This window comes from Molothrus aeneus, unplaced genomic scaffold, assembly GCF_037042795.1.
Source record: "Molothrus aeneus isolate 106 unplaced genomic scaffold, BPBGC_Maene_1.0 scaffold_19a, whole genome shotgun sequence".
In the NCBI taxonomy this organism is placed as follows: Eukaryota; Metazoa; Chordata; class Aves; order Passeriformes; family Icteridae; genus Molothrus; species Molothrus aeneus.
The window spans coordinates 1587900-1606357 of NW_027098863.1; the positions used below are offsets into that span (position 1 = coordinate 1587900).

General features: G+C 56.1%; 1 protein-coding gene across 1 annotated transcript in view; it reads left to right on the forward strand.

The window, feature by feature from the left end:
• LOC136569711 (zinc finger protein 271-like) overlaps positions 1–18458 on the forward strand; it is a 294542-nt gene that overhangs the window by 265242 nt on the left and 10842 nt on the right. The gene's annotated exons all lie outside the window — the stretch shown is intronic.

Consider the following 18458-nt stretch of genomic DNA (forward strand, 5'->3'; position numbering starts at 1 on the left):
ACTTAGCCCCTTCCCAGCCCTGACTGATTGAAGCTCTCTGTGCCTCTGTGCTGTGCCCGGGCTGGCTGCAGGCAGTGCCCCAGCCCTGCTGGGCTGGCAGAAGAGCTGCTCATCAAGAGAAATGTGCTTTTGAAGCTCTTCTTGGTGACCAGGAGCTGCCTCTGGGCCAGGAGCCCAGCCCAGCTCAGCAGCACAGACACAGCACAAGGACTTTAATGAGCCTCTGGGGCTTTGTGCTCAGGCCCTGGACATCAGTCCCTGAGAGGCAGCTGAAGAAACCTCTCCAGAACTCCAAGGCAGTATCCAACTCCAAACTTTCTTGGACTTTTAATGGGTCCCAGAGAGGGAAACGACTGAGCAAGTGTCCCCAGGCCCCAGGCAGAGCAGAGAACTGCAGGCAGTGATGACAGGTGGGGACAAAGAGAAGCCAAGTCTTGGTGCCCTGGGGCACAGCAGGGTCTGTGCCAGCAAGGGCTGGGAGGAGACACCTTGTCCTGAGGCCCTGGGGCCTCCTGGCACAGCCCCAGCCAGGCTGGGCACTGTCAGCCCCTTGTGCTGCCCTCAGCATCCCCCCCTAGCCCACATCCCAGTGGCCTCAAGGATCTGCTGGAAGGAGTCCCCGGGGAGCCTTGCTCAGCAATGGCCCTGGGGGCTCCTTCATGCTCCCTGCAGGGACTGCAGGTTTTTCAAAGGACTTTGGGCTTGGCTTTTGCCTTGGAGTCTCTGAGAGGTTTGTGCAATCATGGCCTCCAATTATCTGCTGTAATTAGTCCCTGGAGAGGCTTTGTCAGTAACAACACTCAGTGGGGCTCATTAATACTTCAGGGTACTTCAGTTATTTTAAGGTACTTGGTGTTTCATTTTTGATACAGACTCTGTGAGAGGTTTGTGCAATCATGGCCCCAATTATCTGCTTTAACGAGTCCCTGGAGAGCTTTGTACTGACACTCAGTGGGGCTCATTAATGCCTTGAGATACTCAAGGTTTTTAAGGTAGTTTGGATTTTCCTTTCTACACTGAGTCTCTGAAAGGATTTCATGCCATCCTGGCCTCCAATTCTCTCCTCCAAGGAGTCCATTAGGAGCCTCTGTTAGGGATGGACCTCAATGGGACCCATTCATGCCTCAAGACACTTTGAGTTTTTCCACTGACTTTGACTCCTGGAAAGGTTTGTGCAATCCCCTCTCAGGCCCTGAGGTTCCAGACTCAGCTCCAAATGCACCACGGGGCTCATAAGGATCAAGCAAGTCCTGACAAACCATGGCTCTGCATTGATTTCCCTCTGCTCTCGTGCAGTTCATCAGGATGATTTCCTTTTACAGTTATGGAGTAATATTTCAAAGAGCTTCTAAGAAATATGCATTCCTATTTTAAAGGGTGTCTTTATTGCTGTTCTTATTACACAGGATGTGATTGCAGCATTCTGTGATTGATATTGATCCAGGGACTCTCCTAAGGAGGTCTGGCTAAGTCAGAGAAGCTGTGCCTTGAGGTCTGACCCAGTGTGGACAACCTTGCTCCACATTCCCCAACCCCATCCTGTCTCTCCTCACTCACCTGGGACCTGCTTTGCTCAGAGAATTGGCTGCACAAAGCCAAAGAGCAGCTTTTCATCTTTTAGTTTTTCAAGCAATCTAAAACTCTTTGAGGTTCCCCATTGAAAACAGACATCCTCCTCAAGTGTGTGCCAAGCCCAAGGTGCCACCGAGACCACTCCAGACCTGCCCTGGGCCAGCTGTGAGGGTGGATCATCATCCCAACCGGCACTGAGCCATTGCAAGGGACTGTTGCCATGGACACTGCACTGACCCCACTGCTGGCTTTGGGTGCCATGGCAACCCCCATCAGTTCAGGTTTCCTTGGAAACCAGCCCAAGGAGCCATTTCTGCTGCCAGGTTCCATGGCCCCTTGCCTGCAGAGCTGTTGCTGCCCTGGGCTGCCATGGCAACCCTGAGGACAAAGCGGTGCCAGGGCTGTTCCAGGTACAATTGCAGTGACACTCGTTGGTGCCACCAGGTGCCATGGCAACGGCCACAGGGACCCGTTCCTTAGATTGGTGCCAAGGCAACCAATGCCCGGAGCCGGACCTTGCTCAGGGCTGGTGTCAGTGCCCAGGGCCAGAGGGGATCCCTTGCTGGGGGCTGTGCCATGGCCACCTGCCCTGTGCCGCACTGGCCGCTCGGGCACCAGGAAGCAGCAGCCAAGGGCACTGCCAGGGCCAAAGGCCAGGTCAGCCAGACAGAAAGGGGCAGGGCTGGGCACTGTTTCCATGGCAACCGGCACAGGGGGGGGCACCTGGGTCACCTGGACTGGCAGTTGCCATGGAAAGCCCTGGCAGGCACTGAGGGCACAGCCCCTGGCACTGAGACATTGCTGGGCCGGGTGCTGAGCACAGGGCTGAGCACGCAGAGATGGTTTTGTTCTTGCTGAGCTGCAGCACAGCCAAGGCCTGTCCTGCCCCTCGTCCAGCCACGCTGGGGAGGGGCTGGGGCTGCGGGGGAGCTTGGCAGGGGACACAGCCAGGACAGGTGACCCCAACTGACCCCGGGCACAGCCCAGACCAGAGCACATCATGCTCAGGGTATGAAGGGGGGGAACAAGGAGAAAGGGGGGAATTTTGGAGGGAGGGTTTCTGCCTTCCCAGGTAACACTTAGGCAAGAGGGGGCCCGGTTTCACCAGTGGGCAGGGTCACTACCAAAGACACAGACACCAACTTAAGGAATTGTGTCATTTATATCATGCACAGCTGCAAAGAATTACAAAAGGATAAGCTCAGCAAAGCACATCATCATTAACAAAGGATTACAAAAGAAGCTCAGCAATCCATCAGAACTCATCATTACATTTTGATGACTAACCCCTTGGTCAAACACTAGAGGTGTTTGTGGCAGACAAAGATTCTGGCTGACTATCAAGGTACAACTTACAGACACCTGTAGTACTTTAGTGACACCGTTCTTCATCCATTTTTCTCAATCTCATCCGAGTTAGGAACAAGAATTCTGTTGTCCATGGAGCTGGCACCATGTTAATTCCAGAATAATGCCCCCAGGCCCTTTGCTGTTCAGCTTTACCATGCTGTCTGTGGCTAACAAGGCCTGGGGGGGCCCTTTCCCCTCTGGCTGGAAGGGGCCGGGTCCCAGTCCCTGAGGGGCACCCAGGCCCCTGGATGCAATTCATGTGCAAGTCCCTCAGTGTCACAGCAGCCTTCACATGGAGCCCCGTGGATCAGAGCATTTCCCAAAGGGGCCTTTGGGGCAAACAGGGAGATTTGGTCTGGCAGGATGTGTAAAACAATATCCTGTCAGATCTACTTGTTCTCACACAGAACGCTTGGCTGCAGGGACACATTCCCATTGTTCCTGCCCAGGTTTCAGGACTCAGAGTTGTCTTTCCCAGGAGCTGCTCCTTCAGCTGCCTCGGGAGGGCCTTTTGGCCTCTGGACCCACACTCTGGCTCCATTATTAGGGCTGCTGGATCCAAACCCTTTATCTCCACAAACGGTGGTGATTGCAGGTGGATCTCCTTTCTTCACAATCCTTCTTAAAATTGCAATATTGATAATTGTGCTACCCTGTCATGGGGTTGACTAATCCAATCCTGGTCACTATTGTTTAACACAATTCCTTTAATTTCTCCTTGATATCTGCAACAATAATTCCTCCTGCCATGACAGGACCACTTTGCAAGGCCAAGTTCGAGTGAGAAGTTATCAAACCAAAGTGCCCTGGAGGAATCTGAATTCCTGTTTCAGTATTGATAGCTCTCATTTGCTTTGAATTTCTCCTAATTAATTCCAATGCATGAAGGCCCAGCCCTGAAGCCTCTGGGCTGGCCCTGCCAGGGGCCATCACAGCCAGAACAATTTCCCAGGCAGCCCAAGTCTCACTGCCCATGGTTGGATTTGCAAATTGGGGGCAGCCGTGCACAGCCAGGGGGTTTCCATTTCCCCAGTGGGCCATTGTTAAGGGCATGGGGCACATCTGGGAGATGGGTTCTCCATGGGCAAAGGTTCCCATCTCCTCATTTTTTCAACTGCTTTTTAAACAACCCCTTCACCCTTTCAACCAATCTTGCAGCTTGTGCATAGTCTGGCACATGAAAAGCCCTGCAGGCTTAATCACTGTATTTTTCACAGGAACAGACAAAGCACTCTGCATCACAGTATCAGCAAACCCTGCAAAAATAGCCAATTTCCTTGCTTCCTCCTTTTTTCACTGTATACAATCTCACAAAGTTGACCACTGACATTAGGGTCCTGGCCAATCCTGTTCTGTAGGGTATTTAGTGTTACATCCCTGAGCAGCCAAAGCTACCAAATTAGTATTGTCAGCACTACTTCACATTATTATAATTTTATATGTAAATAGTGATATAGAAATATTGATATAGATATAGATTTGGATAGATATAGACATATATATATATATATAAATCTATAAATATATATTAAGATCCTATTATCCTACAAATATGTATATAGTAATTTATTATATTGATATTTCACTTGCACAAATGCATCTGAGCTCAGGATTAAAACCTTCTTCTCTTGCTCTCTGTGGGGGCATTCCAATAATTGTTCCTTCTGAAGGTGCTGTTTCCAATGGACTCTTAACAAATTCATCTATGTCTGCCCAAATCCACAAGTTCTTTTCCTTTTCCATGTGCAATTTTTGGATGCATTTGAAGCCATCCAGGGCTGCAGCCTCTTTTACCCGACTGCCCGACTGCTCCCACGGGCCTCCAACCTCAGCCCACTCCAGAGCCAGGGAACTCCAGGGAAGGGCTTCCCATCTGGGAATTTCTGATGGCACTGATTCCTCACATTGATATTGAACAAGTGACATTTTGTTGTGATCTGGCCAGACTGGGCCAGTTTTGTTTTACCAGTGGGCAGGGTCAGCACCAAAGACACAGACACCAACTGAAGGAATCAGTGTCATTTCCTGCAGCTCAAAGCAGCAAAGGATCTCAAAAGGAGCAGCTCAGAAATGCACCCAACCATCCCCACCAAAGATTGCAGCAGTGATTGAGAAAGATCCAGCCCCAGTTACCCTCAGCCTTTACCATCGCCCAGACCCACACAGCAGCTGGGGAAGCTGTCACAGCCAAGGGCTGCAGAGCCACTCCTGGGCACTGGCAATTCCTGCAGGTGCCTCCAGCCACAGGTGAGGCTCCAACCCCGCTGAGAGAGGGCCCAGCTCTGACAGTGCTGAATGGACAAACTGACAGCACTTCTAGTGTGGCAACATCTGGTTTCATCCTCCTCTTGGCTCCCTCCCAAAGGCTGGCCAGGGCCCCAGGAGGAACCAAGGGAGGTGACTTTGACCATTCAGCCCCAAACAAGGCCAGATGTCAGATTTCATGGCCTTGTCCGGCTTCTAAATACACAAAGGTCAATACATGTTTCACTAATGAGTGGCTACATCTATCACAGTGCTAATGACCATGCATATTTCATTAGGGAGCAGACACAAAGATAACCTTTGGTTGGAAGGTTCATCCAGAGGCCACCTTGGGCTCAGGGCCTGCTGTTCAGGCCTCACTCAGGGCTGCTGTCCAGGCCTTGGCACTCCAGGGACGTGGTTTAGTGCTGGGCTTGGCACTGCTGGGTGAGCGGCTGCACTGGGTGAGCTCAGAGGGCTTTTCCAACAGAAAGGATTCTGTGATTCCATGATTCTATCCACTGCATTCAGCTGGGGCTATTTTAGCAGCATTACTTTGCTCCAAAATTCCCTCTTGCCCAGCTCCTGTGGCCGGAGGCTTCAGCTCCTTCAGCTCCTGGTGCTGAGCTGCTCATGCTGAACGAGACCACTCGGAGAGAAGAACACAGTCCATGCAATTCCTTCTGGGACACGGAGAGGGGAGGCTGTGCAAACAGGAGCATTGTTTGCTGTGGCCTCCTCTCTGCCCTTCACGCCTTTCAGTGCTTTGAACCAGCCCAGAGCTTTCTCCAAGAGTGCAATGGAGCAGCTGTTCCTGCTCCTGGCTCTGGCTCTCTCCAGTCTCTGCCCTTGCCTGCTTTTGTCCCTCATGCTGTGCCCTCTGTTCCCCAGGGCTGGCTGGCTGCTGCCCAGGACTGTGGCACTGGCACAGATCCAGTGCTCCAGAGCCTCCTTTCTGTGCCCTTGGAGCTGCCTGGGCACAGCAGCCTTTTCCATCTGCAAGCTCCCCATGGACAGGGAGTGCCCAGCTCCATTCCTTGCACAGCCTCCAAGAGCCCAGGGCTGCCATCTCAAGTCCCTGCTGGCACTGGGGGCTCCCAGGTGCCTCAGGCTGCTGTGACACCGCTGCACACGGGAGGGAAGAGGGGCAGGGGCTGTGCTGAAAGTCAGCTCCATCTGCTGCTGCTGCTGCTGCTGCTGCTGCTGCTGCTGTGGGGTCATTTGTGCAGCCCTGGCCCAGAGTCAGGGATCAGATCCTGCCAGTCTCTTCCAGCCCTGGCTGCTCAGAGTTTGGGCCTTGGAGCCTCAGGTGGGCAAAGGCAGCTGCTCCTGGTCCCTCTGTGTGCCCGTGTTCAGCAGTGCTGCTCCATCAGTCTGTGCCCAGCAACGGGGAAAAGCCTCAGCCCTGCAGGGCCAGGAGCTTCCACGCTCTGCCTGAGCAGCTCAGCCAGCAGGAAGGGAGCTGCTCCACACAGGAACCAGGAGCAAAGGACATTCCTTTTATAGGACATGTTTTCTATTTAAAGGAAAAAAAAGGAAAAAGGAAAAAAATAGGTAAATTGTACAAGATAAGAATAAAATCCAAGTGTTAGAGAAAAAATATAACATAATGTTAGTGAAAAAAACAAAACATAAATGCAAAGTTACATTCTTTGCATTAGGAGGTAAATGATCTTTTTAAAAAGAGAACTCATTTATTTACATTGTAAATGTGCTGATGCCATGGACCCATCTTGATGACTTCAGCACCCTTTTTTAAAAGTTTCTGAGGTTGTTTCCAACATTGTTAAATTTTGGGTGAAGCAATGGAAAATTGCTTTGTACCCTGCCAGCTCCAAGCAGGACTGGGAATGGAAACTCTGTCAAACCTCAAATCCTTTAGAAGATGCCCTTCCTTCTCAGCCTGGAAATGAGTTGCACATTCCCTTTAAAACTGTCAGGGATTTCTTAAAGACACAAAGTCCCACTGACAGCTTTTTGCTCTGGTTTGGCAGTGCAGAAGGGCAATTCCCCATCCACCAGCTCCAGACTGCACTGCCTCAGGAGCACGGCCCACTCGCCAGCTTTGGCCCACTCGTGGCACTTCTAGAGGAGGAAGAAAGTGCAACTGCACCATTCCAGCCAATCAAGAAGGAAGAATGGGACAGACAAAAAAGCCTGTACAGATCCAGGCGTTCAGCTGGGACTGTGGAGAGTTTGGGTCCTTGCCAATTGGATGTGTGTCCCCAGCTGCAATCTCTGGGCCTGCAGCAGAGTCTCACTCAGCTGCCAAAGCAGAAAGCTCAGGCGCTGTGCTGGCAACAGTCTCGTCTGATGCAGAGCTGTCAGAGCAATGTGAGGGCAGAGCCAGCCCAGCTGGGCCCAGGGCTGAGCCCAGCAGAGCCCTGGCAGAGCCCAGAGCAGACTCAGCAGCCGCAGAGCCCGGCTGCAAGGAGAGAAAGCAGAAAGTGCCCGTCAGCTGAGGGCTCCTGTGCCCTTGTGCCAAGGCCTGCGGTGCCCAGGCCGTGCTGGCTGTGCCCAGAGCTGTGCCCAGAGCTGCCCATCCCTGCTGCCTTTGGCAGCAGAGCAGGAGGGCAGGACATGTGCCCAGCCTGCAGCCAGCCACGGCACATCCAGCCCTCAGCAGCTGCCCAGAGCAGGATGCTCCTGTGCTCGCTGCCATCTCCCAAAAGCTCTGATCCCACCCTGCCAAGCACACAGGGACCCACCTCACACCAGCCACGGCTGCAAGAAAAGCTGCTCCCAAACCATGTCCTCAGCCTTCTCCAAGGGCAGGGCCCATCAACACCACAGCTGCTCCCAAGCACTTCTCCATCCACACTGGACCACCTAGAACGCTTCCTCTGGAAAAACAAACAACACATTATTGAAAAGAGATTAGATGCAAAAAGGGAAAGCAAGAAAAACAGGAAAAACTCTTATCTCTGTCAGGGCCTTGAGGAAGGCCCAACTCCTACATGGTAGGGAAAAACCCAGCCATGGCTGAGGGAAGCCCACACTTTCTCTCTTCCCCTGTGCACTGCTCCCAAAATCACGGTGATCCCAAAGCAAACAAGGGCAGCTGAGCAGCCCAAGCCCTTCCTTGCCTGCAAAGCAAAGCAGCCCCTGCACAGGTTCTGGAGTCCCACCTCTGCTCCCACCATGGGGCTTTGTTTGTGTCGGGCTGGCTGCCCCAGCCCCAGCCCCAGCCCCAGCCCCAGCCCCAGCCCGGGGCACGGTGGGTGCTGGGGGCTGTTGGCAGGGCCAGGAGCCCACTCCCATTTCGTACCCAGCCCAGCCCATGCCCACAGCCCTGCCAAAAGCAGCTGGGCAGCGACTGAAGGATGAGTTGCATCTGCCCCAGCAAAGGGGGAACCTTTGCTTCCCAGCCAGGCTGAGCCATGCCCAAATCTGGCAGAATTTCCCCGCTGGGGACTCATCTGCAAATTCCCTGTGGAGCCTGGCTTTGAAGAAGGTGCCAGAATCAAAGTCCATCACCTTCAGCCTCCAGTGGCCAGGCTGAGGAAGAGCTTGTCATCCTTGATGTCATCCTGGCTGTCTCCAGCAGCAGCAGCAGCAGCAGCAGCAGCAGCAGCAGCAGCAGCAGCATCCCCACCCAGTACAGCTTCTCCAGGGGCCCCTGCTCCTTCCCCTGGGGTGAGACCAGGCTCTCAGGGCTCTGCCCAGGGCCCCAGCTGTCAGGGAACCAGCACAAGCAAAACCAGCTTGGATGGCGGCCACCAGTGCTGGGCAGAGCAGCTCAGCTCCAGCACAAGGGCTGCGTGTGCCCATCCCATGGCCCCGGTGCAGTGACACAGGCAGCAAAAAAAGGTCTGGGTTCCTCTGCTTCTCATTGCCAAGGCATGTGTGGAGCTGGAACTTACCAGGGCCCTGGATAGTCCAGGGACCTGGAGAACCATTCCCAGCAACTGGGAAAATCCTAGGTGCTCCATCCACCCATAGATGAGGTCTCCAAAATTGCCCCAAAATTTGGTCCAGCTTTTAGAGGCCAAAAAGAGCAAGTCCAAGTGACTTGATGATATTTTTAGCCCAGAAAGCCCTGCAGCTGATGGCACACTTCACATTCAGCAGGGGACACAGCTAGGCCAAAGCCCAGACCTCTGCTGGGAGCCTTTCCCCTCAAACACCCTTCAAACAAACCTCCATGCAAGTCAGTTGGGAAAGTTTCTTCAAAGGAAACCTTGCTGGTACACAACTACACAGGGTTATGGGAAAGATACTAAAGCAGCTGCTCTGGAGTCAAAGAGGCAGCACTAAAAGTCCCTGTCATCTATTTGTAGCTAAATCCCACTTTGGGCGAGTTGAAGGAGTTTGGAATGAGCCAGAGAGCAGACCTCTGAATTTTTTAGATGATGCCATTGCTTTTTCTTCTCTTCTACATAGACAGGAAGGGTGAGTTTGGCTCCCATCTCCACCGCATGGCTCACAGGGCCGCAAGACTTGTAGTTCCAAGAGCTTTGAAGGATTTCTTGGCCAAGAAGACACGGCCAACAAGGATATTTATGTTTTGGAGCCAATCCTTCAATATTTCCTCTTAGGGACTCATGCTCTCGGGGTCTCTAGCTGGTCAGAGTGAGCCCGAGAGAAGTTAGAAAGTCTCTTTTCCCAGCCCGGTGGTCGAAGAAGGAGTAAGAGCTCTTCATTTCTTGGTCTCAAGGTTGTTGATTGTATCTTATCTATAAAATTCTTTCTCCTGTCCTGCCGAGGTCTGTTCAGCAAGACAGTCTAAGGCACTCTGCCTCCCCCGGGGCGGTGTTATCTTTTTATACTAAAAACAACTACCTGCACAATATTTACAATTACTTTCCCATACCTATCATCTATGTTAGACAGTGAGCTTCTACTCGTAACCAATCTAAAAGTGCCAACATCACAGCAGAAGATGGAGGCCAAGAAGAAGAAGGAGAAAGGCTGGACATGCCCAGATTCCTCCATCTTGCCCCCTGAAGCCCCATTCTAAAAGGCCCCAAAATCTATTTTTCCACTCTGTGATAAATTCCCTTTCATTTTGTGGCTTGTCATTCTTCATACAAGGTTGGGAATTGTTTTTTCCAAGGGCTAAATCAAAGGCACAGGGGTCTTGGGCTCTGTGCCAAGGTCTCTGAGCCCTCTGACACGGTCTCGAGTCCTGCAGGGCAGCCCGAGGAATTTCCTGGCTTCCCACATCATGCTACAGTGGAAGCTTCCTTAGACAATCATGCCATGATGCAACAAACCTACAGCACTGCATCCTAAACTTCTTGTTTACTGTTGTAACTACTTTGATTTTTTCTAGATCTTGAACTCTAAAACTCTAAGCATTCCTCCACTTCAACTTTCCTCCCCGTGTCTCTGCTAGAAACTAGAAATCCGCATTCTGGCTTCTAGCACCTGAGTTTGGAAGCCCTTTCCAAGGTCTCAAATCAAATCCTGGGTTTAATTCTAAGCTTTGCTGACAGGACCAAAGGTCTGACATTTCCCTGCATTTGGCTTTCCAACAACACTGATGCTGTTAGCTGCAGAGTTCCCGGGATCTGTCTTGCAAGTCAACTCTGGCAGGAAGAAGGCGGCTGCCAGGGGGCTGCTTGTGGCCTCTGACAGCCCCATTGCTCAGGGCTTGCCAGCGCCCCAGCCCCTCAGGCCCTGACCCAGCCCGGCCAAGCTGCTCGGCAGCAGTGCCGCAGCCCCACAGCAGCTCCAGAGCAGCCCCATCCAGAGGCACCTGGGAGCCCTCGGCAAGGCCGCTAGCAGCAGACGGGCAGGAGGGCACGGATGGCGCTTCCTGCCTGGCACAGGGCTTGTGGCCATCTCCAGGCACCGCTCTGGCAGGGATCCCCGCAGCTCCGGCCCCTGCCCAGCCGCTCTGTGGGCAGCACAAAGGCTTCAGCAGAACCACCACAGGCCAAGGGGCTTCTGGCCATTTTCCCTGCAGCACTGCATGCATGGGCAGCATGCTAAGTAGAAGCACACTTTTCTCCACTTTCCCTATGCCCTACAGACCCTGGGCAGCAAAGAAAATCTCCTGAGGGTGTGTATATTATAACATGGTATATATTTACATAGGGTAAAAAATAGAATTGAAGAAAAGAAAAATATTAAAGAAAAGTAAAAATCTCCACTGGCTCAGGCTGCCCCAGCAAAGAGAGCCTCCCGGATCAAGTGTCCTCAGAGCTCCAGCAGTGCAGCCAGCTGAGCCGTGACAGACGAGGCCGAGTGATCCATGCCCTGTGCAGCTGGTCGTGCAGCCTCTGGAAGATGGAATATCGCCCACTCACTGTTGCTCGGAGGACATGCAGTGTTTCAAGTGCCAGCTCTGACACGGCACTGCTCATGTCCTCCGTCAGTCAATCCAGGGCTGCAAGAGAGAGGAACAGAGCCATGGTCAGATGCCGGATCTGCGGGAAGCCGAGGAGAGCCCCCTGCCAGGGCCATCCCAGCCGGCTCTTGCCATGGCCAGGAGGGAGCAGGGAGCAAGGGGATCAGCCTGAAGCTGCTGGCCAGCAATGGCCCACGTGGCCCTGAAATCTCAGTGTGCTCTACCCCCAGGAGCAGAGCCCTTCGCAGCCGGGGCAGGGCTTGCAGCTCTCCCCCCGGCAGCCCCTGCTGCCAGCCCGCTGGCCTCACTCACCAGTGCAGATCAGCTGCAGCTCTTGCTGCTGCCCCCTCAGGTGCCGGCCGGCCATGCCTGTGAAGACAGAGCCTGTCACGGCGCCAGCGGCACAGCTCCCTGCCAGCGGTGCTGCCGGCGCTGTGGCCATACGGGCTGCTGGCCTGGCAGGGCTCAGCCCAGCCCTTGGGGCACGCTGCCGCCCCTGGGCACGGCTGCCAGAGGGCGGCAGCAGCAATGCCCAGCCCTGGCGGGGCTCCATGGCACCGAGCCCGGCTGGCGCTGCCGGGGCAGCAGGCGGGGCCAGGGCCGAGCAAGGGCAGCAGGCGGGGCTGGGGCCGAGCTGCAGCGAGCCGGGCCGGGGAGGGAGCGCGGGCTCGTGGCTCACCCATGAACCTGATGGCCACTTCTCGCAGGGGCTCCTGTGGGCTCTGCAGGTAACGCAGGGCCCGGCGCAGGTGCTCGGCCGCTCGGCTCCTGTCCTCTGCCAGCTGCAGAGAGCGGCAGGAGGGAAGGGTTGGCGCGGGCTCAGCCCCTGGTCCGGGCGCTTCCTGCACCCAGCCCCGGCCTCCCCTGGCCGCAGAGGCCTGAGGCGCGGCCAGCAGCCGCTGGCCAAGGGCTCCCGAGGGCATGGGACAGAGGGTCGGCTGCTGCCCGGGGAGCCGCGGTGCCGGCCCGCAGCCCCGCCAGGCCGGGGCTCCATGGGCACCCGGCTCGGGCCCACGGCAGCCTGGAGAAGAGCCCCCGCGGCCTCTGGCTGCAGCAGCGGGCAGGGGCACAGCGGCCCGGCCCCGCACACTGAGCACCGCCCTCAGGGGCCTTCTCCAGGCCGAGCCTAGGCGTTCTCAGCTTCTCTTACCATGCACTCACCAAACCTCCATGTCTGATCCACCTGGAGCATTTGTTCCAGATTCCGCCTCTTCAGGAATCTGGCTGCAGAATGCAGTGTTTCCCGGGAGGCCTGGAGAGCAGCAGAGACGCGGTCTTGGCCCCACAGGCCAGGGCACAGGAGCATCCCAGTGCCCCAGCCTGGAGGAGGCTGCAGCCCGCAAGGTGCCAGGGCAGAAGGCAGCCCAGTCCCCTGCCAGGGGGACAGCAGGTGGCCACAGGTCCTCACCTCAGCAACAATCTGATTCTCATCATGGCAGTGGACATAGAGTGGGACCAGGCTCTGGCGCACGTGGGACTTCAGGGCCTTTCTTCCATCTTCTCTTAATAAATCCAGCATCTCTTGAAAGACACACATGGAGCTCAGCTGCACCCGGATATCATCCTGTATGAGAGGAAGGGCAAAAGACCTCAGCATCAGCTGCTTCAGGCCCCCCAGGGCACAGGCCTGCATCTGCACAGGGCACCAAGTGTCCGGGCAGCAGCCGGCGGCCGTGGCTGTGGGCACAGAGCCGTACGTGGTCAAAGAGTGGCAGGAGCGCCTCAGCCAGCTGCAGGGCAATGGGGGTGGCTATTGGGGCACCCCCAATATCCAGGAGCAAATATCAGAGTAGAAGAATGGTCATCCTGATCATGTGGCTATCATTTTCCTGCAGGAGCTCCACAAGACTTTCGCTCAGGCTCCCCATTTTTTCAGCCTGTGCAGAACACAAGTTTGTGAAAGGCCAGTCTGCTGCCGCAGGGCCCAGAGGCCAAAGGCCTGTCCCAAAGCACTGGGGCAGCTGAAGCAGGAGGCAGGAGAGCTGGGAGCAGCTGCCCCAGCGCCCCAAGCCCAGGCAAGGCCAAGCGACTGCCTTGTCCGGCCCCACGCTGCCTGCACGGCTTCAGCCACTGCCCCCTTCTCACCATCACGGGATTCTTGCCCAGCACTACCAGGCCTCTGAGTGCCAAGTAACGCCTGGCCCTGTGCTTGCTCTGCAGGTTCTGTGCCATGATCTGCAGAACACTGTCACTGCATTCCCTCAAGTCCAGGCACTCGAGGACCTGAAAGGCACAGGGCAGTGACAGGGAGCCGGCCGGCAGGAGCCCGGAACCGCACAGGGCTGGGCCCAGGCAGCAGCACAGGGCACGGGCACCGTTCTGGCAGCTGTGCCTACGAGAGGGCAGAGAGCTGGGAGTCAGCACTGGCCTTGAGGCTCACCTCCACAAGGAATGCCAGGGCAGGGAAATCCCAGGATGGCATCTCTTGGCCCAGCATGGCGAGCAGGTAGAATGCAATCCCGGAACAAAAGTGTAGGGCTGAATGGGAAATTTCTCTAAAAAGAGGAAAAAGGAAACAAGACCCTGAGCCAGTGGGGCAAATCTCTCCCAGGAGTGACTCTCAGAGTTCTCATCTTGCCCCACCACCCTTCCAGCAAGGGGACCTGGGCCACTCGGGAGTTGCTTTCTCATGGGCACCCTCCTCTCCCAGCCTTTTCCAGTCTGCTTGGCTGTCCCACAGTGACAAGGCCCTCTGGCCCATGAACAAGGAAACTTTGCAGGACACCCCGGGCACAGAGCATAAGTGTCAGAGGTCGTGGGGAGAAGGGGCTCTCACCTGGCCAGCAGAGCCACGGCAAAGTGGTGGGTGTCAAGAGAGAGCAGCGTGTCCCAGCCACACCTGTGTTCCATTGCTACCACCACATCCTCACAGCAGAGAAGGCAGAGCAGGGACTTCAGGGTGCGCACTGCAAACCTGTGTGCACAGCAAAGGCCAGGTCACGCTGGCAGCACTGGCTCCTTGGCAGGCCACGTGGCAGGGACAGGAGGAGTGGGATGGAGCACCTGTTGGGGCTGGTGGCAAGGCCGTGCTCTTGCTGGCATCGCTTCCAGAAGGCATCGACCTCCTCTGGCATCTCTTCTGTGCTGGAGAACACTTGGAAGAGCAGTTGCACAAATAGGCAGGGGAAATACACCTTCAATATCCGTGGCAGACAGGGCACCTGCAGGATCTTCCACATCACCACGGTTGCCTGCAAGGGACAAAGGCCCCCGAGACAGTGCTCAGTGCCCAGGCGTCCGTGTGGCAGGGCCCGAGCGTGGCAGGGAGAGGCCCGCAGAGACCTTGGCAGGGGGAGCACGGGGCCTGCTGGGCCTGAAGCTGCCCCTGGGCCAGGTTTCAGGCCAGCGCCTGAGGCAGGCAGATGCAGTGGGGGAAGGAGGATGGAGAGCTGCTGGAGAGGCGGCCTTGGGGCCAGCAAAGGCCACTTGCAGAAACTCACAGCCAGGTTAAAGACACCCGTTTGGTCCCCATCGGAGGTGCACGTGCTGTGCTCTGGCCAGCTCCCCAGCACATCCAGGAGGATCAGCTGTGCCAGCTCGGCAGTCCTGGCTGAGCCCATGATGGTCTTCCACATGGCCATGGCAGCTCTGCGGGGTCACAGCTCTGTCTCAGGGGGGTCTCAGCCACAGCACCGTGGGGAGCTGAGCTGGCTGCCAGCTCTGCCTCTGCCCACTGGCCCTGGCCAGCAGCAGCCAGGCAGCCCAGGCCTGTGGGGACAGAGCGCTGAGGGGCAGGGAGGGAGCATGGCAGCAGGCTCAGGGGCTGACCTGCCAGGGCTGGGAAAGGCAGCAGCCAGAGGGCCCTGGAAGACTCTGTTGCTCAGACACCTGCGGCAGGCTGTACAGGCTGATGGGCTGGGGAGGCCTGAGCCCTCTGGGCAGGTGGGCCCCATACCTGTCACAGGACGGGGCCACACGTAGCAGCGTCAGGACTACGTCATCTGGCTGTGCTTCCGTCAGATCCAGCAGGGCCTCATCCAGCCTGGGTTCAGCACAATCATTGGCCACGAGCCACTGGTGGATGAACCTCACCATGGCAGGCACCTGGAGAAGGCACAGGGAGACTTGGAAAGCTGCCAGGGGGAGTAACATTCCCAGCTTGCCCAGAGAAGTGCTTCCCTTCCCAGCGCACTGCCAAGTGGCCTCAAAGGCTCACAGCAACCAGCATGCGTGGCTTGGTAGGCCAAGCAATTCCTGGGAGGATCAAACCCTGCCCACAGGCTGCTTACTTGGTTTGGATAGTAAAACCCTTCCTCTACAAGCATACACAGGAGGGCAGCGCTGGGCTTGGTTTTGAAGATGGGCGAGTATGGTCTGAGCCCAGTGCCCATGGCCATGGTCTCTTCCTCCTGCATTCTCCTCATGAATTTGCAGATGAACTGTAGGAGAAGGGCAGGAAGCCGGGGATGTTGCATGGAGTGCTGCACACACGGTGCTGGGCTGAGCAGTGACAGTAGGCCCAGCCCAGGTGGGGGTGGCTACAGGTACCTGCGCTGCTCTGCGGAAGCAGCCACGGCTGGATTCCTGCTCTTGTGTGCACTCCAGGGCTGCATCTGGCAAAGAGCGAGCGCAGCCAGAGCTGAGGGGCTGTGGGAGAGGCCGGGGAACACAGGCCAGCCCTGCGCTGCCCAGGCAGGGAGAGCCCTGGGATGGCCCAGGGGATGGAGCGCAGCCACTGCGGGGTGTCTGCCCGGCCCGTCTTCCATCCTGTCCATGGGCATGGCCCAGGGGATGGTACGGCATGGCATGGCATGGCATGGCATGGCATGGCATGGCATGGCATGGCATGGCATGGCATGGGATGCAATGGCACCAAGCTTGCTGCAGGCACCAACCCTGTGGCCCAGCTCTGCCACTCACCCTCCTGCGGTGGCTGGAACGGCACCACCTCTTCAGTCTCCTGTGCTGGGGCAGCTGCAGGGCCTTCCTCGTCCTCCACCCAGGCCAGCTTGGGCACTCTTGGGGGTCTCTGCTCCATGTCTTCTTCATCCCTGTTCCATTCTGTCCACGGGAACATCCCCAGGAGATGGGATGGGATGGGATGGGATGGGATGGGATGGGATGGGATGGGATGGGATGGGATGGGATGGGATGGGATGCGATGGCGCCAAGCTGGCTGCAGGCACCAACCCTGTGGCCCGGCTCTGCCACTCACCTTCCTGCAGCAGGTCAAACGGCACCACCTCTTCGGTCTCCTGTGCTGGGGAAGCTCCAGGGCCTTCTTCCTCCTCCTCTTTCACCCAGGCCAGCTTGGGAATTCTCGGGGGTCTCTGCTCCATGTCAGTGACTGGATTTGTGGCTACTTGCAGGAGAGATGCCTCAGAAAAGCTCTGAGTCAGCAAGTCCTGCAGTGGTGCCTGGAAGGCACCTTCAAGAGAGAAGCCTCAGGGAGGCTTCAGGACAGCAAGTCCTGCACTCTGGTCTCAAGGGCTCCGGCCACCAGGACAGGAGACTCCTGTCAAGGATTGTGGTCTGGCCTCGAGGGCACTGACAGCAGGGTTGGGAGATGCCTCTGGGGCACCAAGTCCCACACTCTGCCCTCGAGGGCACCTGCAGAAGAGAAGCCTCGGGAAGGCCACAGGTCAGCAAGTCCTGTGGTCTGGCCTCGGGGTCACCTGCAGGATTAATGCCTCGGAAAGGCTCCGGGTGGGACAGGAACGAGGGCGCTGTGCAGGGGCTCCTCACGGCACCGCTCTGTCCCATCCTGTCCCGTCGCGTGCTCTGAGCACTGTGGCCTGCTCTTGTCACCGCCAGCTCCTGTGTCACCACGTGTCACAAAGGGCCCTTGGACACCCGTTCTATGCCACAGTGACCGTGCTGCACTGTGTCACAAAGGGCCCCTGCACACACTGCCGCCTGCCCTGGGGCCGCCCCCAGCCCAGCCAAAGTGGCCCAGGCTGGAAGGAAGGCCTGGCCCCAGGTGTCTAAGGCAGCCCCAGAGGATCTTTAGGAAGGGCTCAGAGCATCAGCAAACGCTGCCCTGCTCTGCGGGCTCAGGGCAGCAGAAGGAGCCCCAGGGCTGCCGACGCAGCCGCGCTGGGAAGGGCACGGGGCCTTCCAGGGAAGCTGGCACGGCCTCCTTGGGACACCTCCCGGCTGGTGGCCATCCTAAACCCACGGGTGTGACACAGACAAGGAATGTGTGGGCCAGGGCACGAATGCTGCTCTGAGCCCTGGGGCCCGGGCAGCGCTGACAGCAGCAGCTGTGGCAGAGTCCCTGCCCAAGCAGAGCTGCCACCCCCGAGCCCTGGCAGCGCTGGTGCCCGTCTCCCGCCCCAGAGACCTGTGCCCCCGGGGGGCTTCTATGCCACAGGGAGCCAAAGTCCACGTGCATTGGAGGCTGATGGCAGCAGCACCTGCAGCAACTGCTGGCAACACTTGGTCTCTGTCAGAAGCTCTTACTCCGTGCTGGAATTATTTTCTCACTGAAGTCATTTCCTGCACCACAAAAACATCTTGGCCATGAAGACACAGAAGAATCTGGCATTAAGGAATCCTCACTTCAGGAAAGTTGTACTTCCCATTGCTCAGCTCAAGTAGTTCCAGAATTTGCAAACTTCCCAAATTTATTGGGATGGCCTGAGAATGTGACTGGTCTACAAGTTTGTGTCCCATGCTGAAGCAGCAACTCATTTGCCTTATCATCCATTGAATGACACTTTAGATAACATAACACTACAAAGACCCAAAAAGAAGACCATTCTTTGATTTGCAAATGGATTTTGATGAAGGGATTATAATCTCCTAATTTTCCTAAGGAATAAAAACTCTCAAGGAATGAAAGACCATTCAGTGTTACAAGAGTAACCCAAGCAAATGAGTAGATGGCAAAAGGACTGATCCACCCCAGTACAGATATCTAAGTGGCCAATAAAGTACAGCTCTGCCCTCTTGTTCCCTGCAGGGGAAACAGGACCATGAATAGAAATAGTCACAGATATTCTTTCTGCCCTCCATAACCAAAGCTGTGCCAAAGCATAGATGCTGCCTTCAAACT